The 12,071-nt window shown below is 43.8% G+C and overlaps 1 long non-coding RNA gene across 1 annotated transcript in view; it reads left to right on the top strand.

Moving 5' to 3' along the window:
* LOC310709542 overlaps positions 1-9,534 on the top strand; it is a 28,836-nt gene extending 19,302 nt beyond the window's left edge. The window contains exon 3 of the long non-coding RNA XR_014527570.1: positions 9,433-9,534. This is a non-coding gene — a long non-coding RNA (uncharacterized lncRNA). The remainder of the gene's footprint in view (positions 1-9,432) is intronic.
* The last annotated feature ends 2,537 nt before the right edge of the window (positions 9,535-12,071 follow it).

Genomic DNA, 12,071 nt, shown 5'->3' with positions numbered 1-12,071 from the left:
TGCTTTTATTTAAAATGCATCTCTGGGTTATTTGTGGGGCATAGGAATTCGTTCATACCCCCCAAAAAAATATATAGTCCAGCCCCCCACAAGGTCTGAGGAACAGTGGACCGGTCCCTGCTGAAAAAGGTTGCTGACCCCTGTGCCTAGTCATTCTCTCCTGCTAGAAAACCTTGGCAATTTCCATTCTGCATCTGGGGTTCTTCTCAGCACCTCACCACACGGAAACTAGTGTTGCATGCCACCCCAGGCATAGGCAAACTCCAGCCCTCCAGGTGTTTGGGACTACAATTCTCATCATCCCTGACCACTAGGGATGATGGGAATTGTAGTCCAGAACATCTGGAGGACCAGAGTTTGCCTATGACTGCTCTGAGCAGTGCAGGATGCTAGGGGTTCCAGGTGGGGTCGGTTTCCTTGGAATGAGGGAGAGTGGAGACTGTATACATACAACCTCTGCCTAAGATGAAGGCGCTCACAGCTTTACTACCCCAGAAGCTCTTGCTTTTCACATAGCCCCAGCCTTGGATTCCAGCAAAAGTCAAGTAGAGCTGTGACTCCCAACAACCTGCTTCTAGCCCAGCTCACAAACACAACTCTGTGTTTGTCTTTGTCTTTCTCACTACCAGCCAGGTGAGCGAGGGGACTCACTCATTTGTCCTTTGTTACATGAACATCATGCTTAGGCCCATTAACTCACCAAGAAGCGGGCCTTGCTATTTCCACAACTGAATTCTCCATTAGACTGTAACCCTTGCTGGATCCAGGACAAGGGATTCAGCCTTCATGCAGGCTAGCCCACCCCCAAACTCACAACACTATTCTTGTGGGGAGAACAACTGCCAATTAAAAGAATAACAACAACAACATCCTCAAAACAATATTTCCCCATTCTGCCACAGAGATTGGATTTTTCCCTGTGACTGCTCCTAAGAGGCTAAGGAGGACTGAATAATTTGGGTCTCATCTTGTCGCTGAAAATGCTTTGAATTTGCACAGCTGTGGGATAAAGTTCTGTGGTAGAGGAAGTCAGATTTGGTTTTTGCTCATAGTCTCTGAGCCCCTAAGCATATGTAGTCTGAAATAGATTTAATTGATTTCTCTTGGTCTTATTTCCAAGTAATTGTACCTAGGACTGCAGCCTTGGACAGGTTTCCCCATTCCTTAATCCAGCTGTAAAACTGGGACAATTTTCTCCTTTCTTCACTTTTTCTTTCTTTGACGTGCATATTATTCCCTGTAATAAATGATTCTAAGGGCAAAGACTGCTATCTTATACCGCCTTATCTGGGTGTAAGCCCCATTAATTCCAGTGGGACTTAAACATGGTAGGATTGAGCTTTTCATCTTGACTATATTCCTCCTGTGAATTTTTCCTCTAAAATGAAGCCCCTCCAAAAGAAGTGGGACATGAACTAGGGAGCTCATGATTGCTCAGTGTTTCCAGTTGAATGTACAACTTTTTAAAAGCATGTGCTTTTAAAGAGTTGTACATGCAAGAGAAAAAAATCATCTTTCTTCACTAATAGCTTTTGATAGACCTGTCCATAAATTTGTCTTACCCCTTTAACAATCCTGTTATACACAGTCTTGACCTTATCAAATCCCCATGGCCATTTGTTCTACATATATAAACTGCACTGTATAAACACACTCACCTTTTCAATAAGGGTCTCTTGTTCATGGGCTGCATTCACATAATTACTGATCTCACAGATTTTTGTCAGATGGTGTAGCATTTTCTTCCAAAGCTAGGAATCCCATTATTCTTCCATTTCTCCTTGTATGGCAGGTATCCCACTTACCAGATCATTTTTACTGACCTTCCCAATCATTTTTCCTGTATGAATTTTGGCAAGGAAATACTCGAGACAGCATTAAAGGGAAAGGATGTGACCATCAATGGATGCTGAGATGTTGTTTACAGTGAATTCTGAAACTAATGCTCACAGACCAGTACTAAAGTCCTCAGTACTGTCAACTATGATTGGGGTCAGGCAAAAGTATTTCCTAACCTGAGTTTGAGATTGCCACTTGAAGTTGTTCCTATCACTGTAAGCTGTTCTTATCACTACACCTAAATAAGAAATTAATCTACATCCTGAGAATAAGGCTCCTTTCATGCCTTTCTGTATCTCATTCAAGACTTTAAACGCACAGGTCAATTAAATGTGATTACAATACCTAAAATCATTTTCACCAGGCATTGGACCTAGGATCTTCTGCTTGCAAAGGATGTGCTGAGCTTTGACTCCTCCTTCTAAATAGTCGCAATAAATGGCAAGACTTTTCTCCCGGGGGGGGGGGGAGAGTGCAGGTGTATGTAACTCATCCGCCTGATTATTACTTTGGAGCTGTGTGTCCCAAATGCAAAGAGCCAAGATCAGCTGCTGGTGTGATTCAGCAAAGTTTCATTGCTTTCATCACACATTAAAGACAATTAACATCAGATGAGGCTCAGACTGCCCAGCCTATTTAGAATCAATATTTTAATCCTATTGACTTCCCTATGGAGTGGCAGCTGGCTCTCTCAGTGCATCTATTGATTCTGAATTTGATTGTGGAGTGCAATGCTAATACCCTGTGTTTTCCTAGCCAGTGTTATGTATGTAGCTGTTTAGTGTTTTGGCATTTGATTGCATGTAATACTGTGGATATAAGCCTGCTTTATGAGTGTTTACACTAGTGTGTAAATGTGTAATTTATAACTTCAGCATATAAATCAACATAGTTAAAGGTCTTGTCCCTTGTGCCTTGAAGTCTGTTTCCAGATTTAGAAGAAATGTGCTTTTTTTAAAAAAAAAAACTGTTTAGTTTTCCTCTAGTTGCGGTGTATGGAGGGAGCCATATACTGCTCTGAACTAAAGCAGGCAGCAGCAAAATCAGCCAGCCAACCATCATTGGTTAAAGCAAAGTTACATCCATGTAAAAGAAAAATGAGTATGTTTTATCCAAAAATGTTGGGGCAACAACTTGTCAGAAAATTTAATATTTACACAATGAATGGCTTCCTATTTGGATCTTTCAGTGGTGTTGTCATGGCCCCAGGGGCTTCTCTTGTTGAGCCAACATGATTCTTATACTGAGACCCAGCTGTGGGGTGACGTTTAATATTTGAGAGAATAAACCAGCTGAGTTTTGTATCAGCACTTCACCCAGAGTTACTTTGCTCCTCTAAAAAGTCTATAAAGGAGGCATTTTTACATCTATCATTTGAACCTCTTACCACAAAAAACGCCTTCAAAAGTGCACCTTCAAGTGTGGGAACCACTTGCACACAGCACCATCCAACATCGCTGGTGAATAATGTTAACTACGTAGGGAGGGATGACTGCATGAGTTTGTCCCATCCAATGGGCCCTCTCCCTCTTGGAAGAGCATTGATTGCATGGGGGGGGGACTCAGAGCCCACCCCTGTGATCATGTTATATGCACATGGCCTGTTTCACAACAAGTTTACACCACACAGAAGTGGCTCCCACACTGCTGGTTACATATGCAAAGGGGAATGAAGTCTGTTTCGTATCAGGGGCAAACACTCTAGCAAGGAGCGAGCTAACCAAATACTGTATGTATTCCCGGGATGTGTTTAATAGCACCCAGCAAGAGGCACTCCAGTAACCACAATGATTCTCTTTAAAAGGAGGCAGCTCAAAGAGCAGGAACAGGGGTATAAACCCACATGGGCAAAGTTGTTGTAAGACAGTGTTGTCACTGAGACTTGTAATACCACCGCCGCCACCACCATGAAGATTCCTTGCATCCTTGAATAAGGGCTTGGAGAGACATGAATTTAAACTTTCTACTCAGTCATTGGCACCCTTGCTGGTCTTGTAATTTCATCTTCTCTAGGCATCTGCTTCCCGTTTGTAAAATGGGTTGTTACAATGATGAATGATGCATCATAATTGCAATGACGAAGGATATGCTTGTTAACATCTACTTTCATATGAAAAAGTGCTGCAAATGATAAAAGATGAGGCAGAAAATATGCAAAGAGGTCTGTGACTTTTTACACCTCTTGCTTTTAGTCTTTATTGCCAAAGGAGACTGAATCATTTAAGAAGATATTTTTAACATCAGACAACTCAGAAGTTTTAGAGTTGGGTGTCATCAGCATGCAGATGACATCTCTCTTAAATCTGATTCAAATGAGGCAGAGAAAATGCTAGTTTAGAGGAGCTTGGAAACAGTAACAGGCCAGGTGATGATTAATAGAGAAGCTCGTAGATCCAGCCATTCCACTGGAGATTGCCACTCACTGACATAGGTGTACAAATTGCAGCCCCTTCTGAACAGAGAAAACCTAGCCACAGTTATCCCTGCTCTAGTAAACCTCTGGTTAGATTACTGTGATGCATTGTACAAAGGGCTGCTCATGAAGGCTGGGAACTGCAGTTACTCTAAAATGCAGCTGCTACGGTACCAACTGGGACTGGTCATTGGCAACATATCTCACCTGTGCTTAAAGAGCTGCACTGTCTCTCACTCAGACTCTGAGTCAATTTCAGAGTGCTGATGCTTACTTTTAAAGCCCTGCATGGCTTGGGATCTAGATACCTGAAGAACCATTTATTCCATTATCTTTGGAGACCCTCTTCTGAGTGTCTCCATCTAAAATGAGCTGAGTGGTGGGTAGGGAGAGGGAGCAGCAAGATCTATCTTTCTATCTATCTATCAAGTGTGTGTGTGTGTACTCTGGAGCTATTTACTGATGGGCATAAATTTATTAAACAAATAAAATAACAAGTGAAAGGATGTAAGAATAATCCTGCTGTACTGGATCAAAGCTCCATGTATAATGCAATTCTAGACATGTCTACTCAATAGTAAACCCCAGTGAGATCAAGAGGGCTTACTTCCAAGTAAATGGGTACAGGGTTGCAGCTTGGGACTAGTACTCTGTTTTCAGTAGTGGTCATCTGGATGCCTCTGGAAGACCCACAAGTTGGCTATGAAGGGAACAACCCTCTCCTGTTGTTTGTCCCCCAGTAGAGCTATATTGCTTCTATAGGTAAGGTAAAGGTAAAGGACCATTGGACAGTTAAGTCCAGTCAAATATGGGTGTGATGCACATCTTGCTTTCAAGCCGAAGGAGCCAGTGTTTGTCCAAAGACAGCTTTCTGGGTCATGTGGCCAGCATGACTAAACTGCTTCTGGCACAACGGAACACCGTGACGGAAACCAGAGCGCATGGAAATGCCGTTTACCTTCCTGTCGCAGTGGTACCTAGTTATCTACTTGCACTGGTGTGCTTTCAAACTGCTAGGTTGGTAGGAGCTGGGACAGTGCAATGGGAGCTCATGCTGTCATGTGGATTCAAACTGCCGACCTTCTGATCGGCAAGCCCAAGAGGCTCAGTGGTTTAGACCACATTGCCATCCGCTCTCTTTTACACACACACACACACACACACACACACAATAATCAATTTAGTCAGAATAACTGGTGGGGTTTTGGCAATGAGATAATAATCTTTTGGGGGCTGAAGGCCACATTACCATGAAATCAAATTCCCAGAGTGTGGTGCCACACAAAGACATGCAGTCACACACACACCACTTAGCATGGACATATCCTTAACATATGCGTAACACAGATGCACCCTATCCCCCCCCCCATTCATAGATTATTTATGAATAATGTGGAAAATCAAAACTATTTCCTTTATTGTTTTTAGGATGTTTACATGAACTTCCATCAACAGCTCTAATCTCTGAAGCATCTTGAATAGCTCGTACTGTGAGATTTCCATTCTATATCTGTCAATAGCCACAGAGAAGAACCAACGGGAGTGGAGACAACAACCATTTTGTAGCTGCTGGGGAAAAGGTCAGAGTCGGAAAGTGTGCTGAAATGTCAGAGATCATGGGCTGATGCAGTTGTTACTTAGTTGTTGCGGGAATCCAAACATCATTCTCTCAGCAGCCCATCTGTTGTGATAAATGTCACTTTATTTCCCCCCCCAGCACTTAACCGCAGTCCGTTGTTGCCGGGAAATTTTTGCAGGAAGAATTGGTGCAGGGGAGGGGCAAAGTAGCAGTGGCAAGCGAAGAAGGGTTTTCCAGGAAACAAAAATCTTTTGCACTATCAGGTTGCGGAAGTCAGCGGTGTTGTACGTCCTACCTTTGACCTTGTGGGATCACGTTGACAGCAGATGCTTCCTAATGCTGGCATGAATGCATGCAGAGACTTGGAGCCAGCAGGACTAACGGCCCATGCACGACAGCACCGAAACTTGAGTCAAGCAAATGTATGGCTCAGATACCTTCATACTTTGGTGTCAACATGGAGCCCTTCTAACAAGGCTTCTTTTTTCAGTATTAGTTTTCTTACAATTATATCCTGCCTTTCCTCTGTCATAGGGCCGAAGGATGCTTCTATCTCATAGAGCCCAAAGCTACATATAGTTCTCCCCATCCAGAAACTGACCAGACCAGCTTAGCTTCAGCAAGGATGTAGCTTTGTGTTAAGATTATACCCTGGATCAGTCCAAAGACCAATCTAGCAACCTGTTTCTCACAGCGGTCATCCAGATGCCTCCAGGAAACCCATAAGCCATGAAGACCAAACCCTGCCTTTCCCACTATGTCCCTCCCAACACCTGGTATTCAGAGGTACTCAGAGTTGGCATTTTGTGGTAGAGCATCTGCTTTGTATGCAGAGGTTTCCTGGTTCAATTGCGGCCATCTCCAAGTAGGGATGGGAGAAACCCGCTCCCTACTATCCCAGAGACTTCTGCATCTTGTCTTCCCTCCTTGTGTCTGTTTGGAGTCAGTGCTGTATGGAATGTGGCTCCATGAATATCATTTTTTTTTCTTTAAAGGAGGAAAGAATTCTCATAAGTCTATTCCATCTCCTGGTATTATCCCCTATAACTTTTCTATCCTTTTCGTTGTTGTTTTCTTTTGGTTCTAAGCAGTCCCCCTCTGCAGCAGTGGAATAAATGCCTCCTGTGATTTTAGGCTCCCCTTCCAAAAAAAATGTGGTAAACAGGTAATGCCTGACCCAACATGGTTATACTTTTCCCACAACATGACTAACTCCACCAATTGTGTGAGGACATACTATTGTACTATGAATGAAGATATTGTGAGTATTCCATTAAAAATTCTGCTTTCCCCACTTATCATCTAGAAAGGTCCCATGTTGTCGACAGAGTATAAAGATTTCAATTTCATAGGTTAGCTTGACTTTCCTTCAGGAGCTTTTGCACATGAACCCCTTGTCCTGATGCAAGTCTCTGCATGCACTGATGCTAGCACTAGGCAGCATCTGTGGTTGATGTGATCCAAAAAGTTTAAAGGCAGAAGATAACACCACTTGACTCTTCTTTGCACAGAAGATCTCAAAAGGTAAATATCCTGGCATCGGCAGAAAAACTTACCAGCCAGTGAAGAAACGATCAATATGAAGATGTCTTCATGGCAGAGTGGTTTAGATTCATTAATATGTTTATAAGCAAAGAGGAATGATCTCACCGCTAGGAAATCACAGATGGACCTCTTGGGCTGAGTTCCACAATTAGGGCAGGATTCACCTAATTAGCCCCACCAGCAGAAGCCCTGTGCCCACTTGTGCAGTAGGGTTTCCTCCCTCCTCCCTCTATGCTCCTCCAAAATTGGCTTGAGTGGGTTAGGAGAACCTCCAAAACAGTGTACAGGAGGGAGGAGAAGAGGGATTGTCCATCCTGCAAGTTGAAATCCTTGCACTGATGGGACATTCATCATAGTGCAACATTGAATTCCACCCTTAAAGTAGAACTGCTGGTAACAGACAAAGCTCCATTGGATTATAGGGAGCCATCTACCTGGACCAGAGATTTACCAGTAGCTATGTGCACACCATGCACTTAAAGCACATGACGTCTCTCAAAGAATACTGGGAAAGGTAGTTTGTTAAGGGTGCTGTGAATTGTAGCTCTGTAAGGGGTAAGCCACAGTTTCCAGGATTATTTGGAGGAAGTCTTGTGTAAGAACATGCTGCACATTTATTGCTGGGATGGATGAGCATTTGTATTTCATGGTTTCAAATGTGATAAAACAATAAAAAATACAATATATTTTATGTACCCAGAGAAATCCCCTTTTACTTGCAAATACTGCTTTGCCCACTCTGTTCTTCTTGCAAGCTCTCTCTCTCTCTCTCTCTCTCTCTCTCTCTCTCTCTCTCTCTCCATCCTACCTTTGTCTTTCTATACCTATCATCAACTTGATAGGTATAGTCCCCTGGGATACTGCTCGGTCCTACTGCTATTGATTCTTATTGCTTTGCTATTGATTGTAAAGAGCTGAAGTTGGCCTAGAGCTAAACACTTTTCTAGTGTTAAGGCAATCAGCACATGATCTTCAACTTGCTGAGGTCTAGGTTCTTATGTGTTGTTGACTGAATGGCAACAAAATCTATATTATTGATTTTCCTCCAGCCACTTTGTTACATGTGTTCCTTCAGCTCATCTTTGCACTATCTGATTACACAGCTGATCCTATTTGATCCAGCAGGATGAGATCTATTCTGACAGCTGTGAAGCAGGAACTCCAAAAACGGGCCATTATAATTCTTATTGTTGTCCCATGTAACCCCTGCCCTCTAAAATAAGGGACAGAAGCGGTAATGGACATGATATCTTGAAATGTGGGAAATCACATTGCAAAGCCTGCAAACTCAGTCCCCAGGTAACGCAATCTCTGTTTGTTTTAACAAATTTTAGCCCATCTTTTCATATTCAGCTCTGAAGGCAGCTGATGAAAGAGCTTCTCACAACATCCAGAATCATTCTGTTGTTAAGTCTTCTATGTCAGAGCTTTCCAAACTTTTCATGTTGGTGACACACTTTTTAGACATGCAGCATTTTGTGACACAGTAATTCAGCTTTGCATTATTTCACGACACAGTAATTCAATTTTACTAGCAAACTGGAGGTTAAACTAGCCCCTTTCCAGCCCCGGGAGGAACACCGGGAGTGTTTGTGTGACACACCTACACACTGCAGCCGACACTAATGTGTCACGACACACAGTTTAGAAAACTGTGTTCTATGTGGTCTTGTGTGTGACATTTCTGGCCTCACCCTTTACTAATTCTCTCTTCTTAACATGAGTATTGCCGTAATTGCTGGTAGATGTCACAGAAATAGTTCAAAGTAGGGGTTAGGATCATTTGCATGAATTGTGATAGGGTGCTGAGGGCTGCATTGGGGACCTCCATTGACATGATGTGGTTCTTGGGCTTTACATTTGACACCTCCGATTTAGATGCATCATCTTTTTTTCCATTTGTTTTTCAAGTGCAAAACTTCACATTGGCAAATATTTTTTAAAGAACTCGTTCCCACTTTCTGCCTTGCGTGAGCAAGCTTGAAACTTACAAATTAATAGTAGGACAGAAGTTCAAAGGCCACTTTAGCAATAACTACTACATATTTCATGACAGGGACCATGATGTCATCCCTTGGGCACTGCTTGCCAGGACTCTGCATGCCAGATAGGCTTTTGCAGAGAGAAATCCACCCAATAAGCCAGATAGAGGAGGAGGTAAGTTACATTAACGTACATGTCTTATAGTTAAAACTGCCACTTTTATTTTGAAACTTTCCAAATCTCTTTAATCGTGACCAACTGAAATGTTGACTCACCTCAAAAAAGATACTGCAGAGTTGGAAAAGATTCAGGAAAAGGCAACCAAAATGATCAAAGGAATGGAGGGCAACTTCCCTGTGAGTAAAAGGTTGCAGCATTGGGGAGTTTTTAGTTTAGAGAAAAGGTGAGTGAGAGGAGACGTGATCGGAGTTTATAAAATGATGCATGGCATAGAGAAAGCAGATGGTGAAAACTTTTTCTCCCTCTCTCATAAAGTCAGTACGCCAGTGAAGCTGTGTGTTGGAAGATTCAAGAAATACTTTTTTGCTCTATAAGACGCACTTTCCCCCTCCTAAAAAGTAAGGGGAAATGTGTATGCATCTTATGGAGCGAATGCAGACGGGAGGCTCTGCTCAACGCTCCCTTTAAAGAGCCGCGTGAAGCGTGTGTGCGGCTCTTGGGCGCTTTTCCCCGAGGAGGAAGAAGCCCTCCGCGCGTTCTTTAAAGGGAGCGTGGCTCTTGGGGGAGCCTTCCTCCCACTGCGCAGCTTCTGGCTTAGCCGCGTGAAGCCTCTTAAGGGCAGGGGGAGCCTTCATCCCTCTGCCCTGAAGAGGCTTCAAATGGCTACCCCAGAAGCCAGAACAGCAAGAGGCTATCCCAGAAGACAGATCCCTCTTGCTGTTCTGGCTTCTGGGATTCAGAATATTTTTTTTCTTGTTTTCCTCCTCCAAAAACTAGGTGTCTTATGGTCTGGTGCGTTTTATAGAGTGAAAAATACGGTACTTCTTCACACAGTTAAACTGTGGCACATGCTCCCACAGGAGGCAGTGGTGGCCACTAACTTGGGTAGCTTTAAAAGAGGCTTGGGCAAATTCATGGAGGACAAGGTTAGCATCAGTTACTAGCTGCTATGGCTATGCTCTACCTTCCATGGTCAGAGACAACATCTGAATACTAGATCCTGGAACCCAGAGGAGAAGCAAATGCTCTTGTGTCCTGTTTGTGAGTTTCCCAGAGGCATCTGGTTGGCCACTGTGAGAACAAGATGCTGCACCAAATGGACCATTGGCCTGATCCAGCAGATTCTTCTTATGTTTTTTTGTCACAAAATAGTGAGCAAGCTTTTGATTTCACCAAGTTGAATGTTAAGCAAAGCGGTGAGCGGAGTGAGAAACGCGCAGCAAGGACACATTTCATCCATGACTGCCCACTGGTGTGTTCCAGCTAGGAAAAACATGGCATGAAACCATACATGTGTGCAGACCCTTGTATACCAGCCACACACACAGCTTGCTTCTGGGTTGTATTTTTTTGGGGGGGGGGAATTCAGTTGCATAGTGGAAATGTAGGTTGGCACAATTAAAGTGCCCTGTTGCTCTGATGGAACATATCCATTAACACACACGCACACACTTTTGTGGTTCAGAAAGTGATGGAGAAATCCACTGAAAGGTGGATGAACAGATGATTAATGGGGAGAAGTATAAACCAGTGCAAGCAAACGGAAGCTCATTGTCCTATAGCCACCCAACATAGAAATTAGAATGCTCAATAAAGACTGGATATAGCCTAACTTCCAGATAAGCTTTGTGCAAGCAAATCAAGATGAATGCTCAAGGAGCAGGTCTGGAGAAGCCCACAGAAAAAGCAGATCTGGACAGGCCTGTGAGTTCAGTCCTGATACTGCAGACAAATTCCTGGGCTGAACATCTACTCAAAGGCAAACAATGTTTCTTGCTCCTAAAAGCATGTCGTGTCCCCCATCACCACCACACACACCATTTTCCAACTGGCTTCACTTGGTGGATCTCCCAGTTCAGGTAGATCCCACAAGCCTGAAGTCTGCCCAACTCTGCTAGAGCATTTCTTTGTGGGAAATAGACCACCGGTTGCTCCCGGACTTTCCTGTAGGTAACTCTTGGGCTCCAAGACAGCAATGATCGTTCTTTAAAAACAATAGTAACAAATCGTTTGACTAATGAGGGATTGCAAATCAAGGCCGGTCCAGAAGGACGCACAAGGAATGGGATGGTGACCTTCCTTCAGGAGGGAAGTCGCGCGCCCCCCCGGGGGGTATGAGTTTAGTAGAACGTGGCAAAGACTCTTTGTCGAGCGTTTCTGTTTTGTTTTTTAAAAAATTATTTCTGCCTCCTCGCAATCCCACCCTTCCCCCTCCGCTTAGCCGTATAGGGGGGAGAGAGCGAGAGAGCCCAAGGCTCTTTGATCTGGAGTTTGCATTGATCCGAGAGCACGTCTCTTGCCTTCAGCCTAGGCACACCAAAAAAGTAAAAAGAGAGAGAGAAGGGGGGGGGGACTAAAGTGTTGCAGGTCATGGCATCTGCAAGCTGGTTTCTCGCCCCCTCCTCTCCTCTCCTTCCCTTCTTAATTCTCTTTTCTGAGCACAATCCCCCTTTCTCATGCCCCTCCCCTCTTTCCTCCCGAGCCGGGCAAAGTAGGGGGAAGAGCCTGCGAAGGGAGCTTGTTGGGTCTGGA

Source organism: Podarcis liolepis, assembly GCF_965112155.1.
Source record: "Podarcis liolepis genome assembly, chromosome: 6".
Classification (NCBI taxonomy): Eukaryota; Metazoa; Chordata; class Lepidosauria; order Squamata; family Lacertidae; genus Podarcis; species Podarcis liolepis.
The sequence above is the reverse complement of the archived record's forward strand: the minus strand, read 5'-3'. Positions and strand labels throughout refer to the sequence as shown.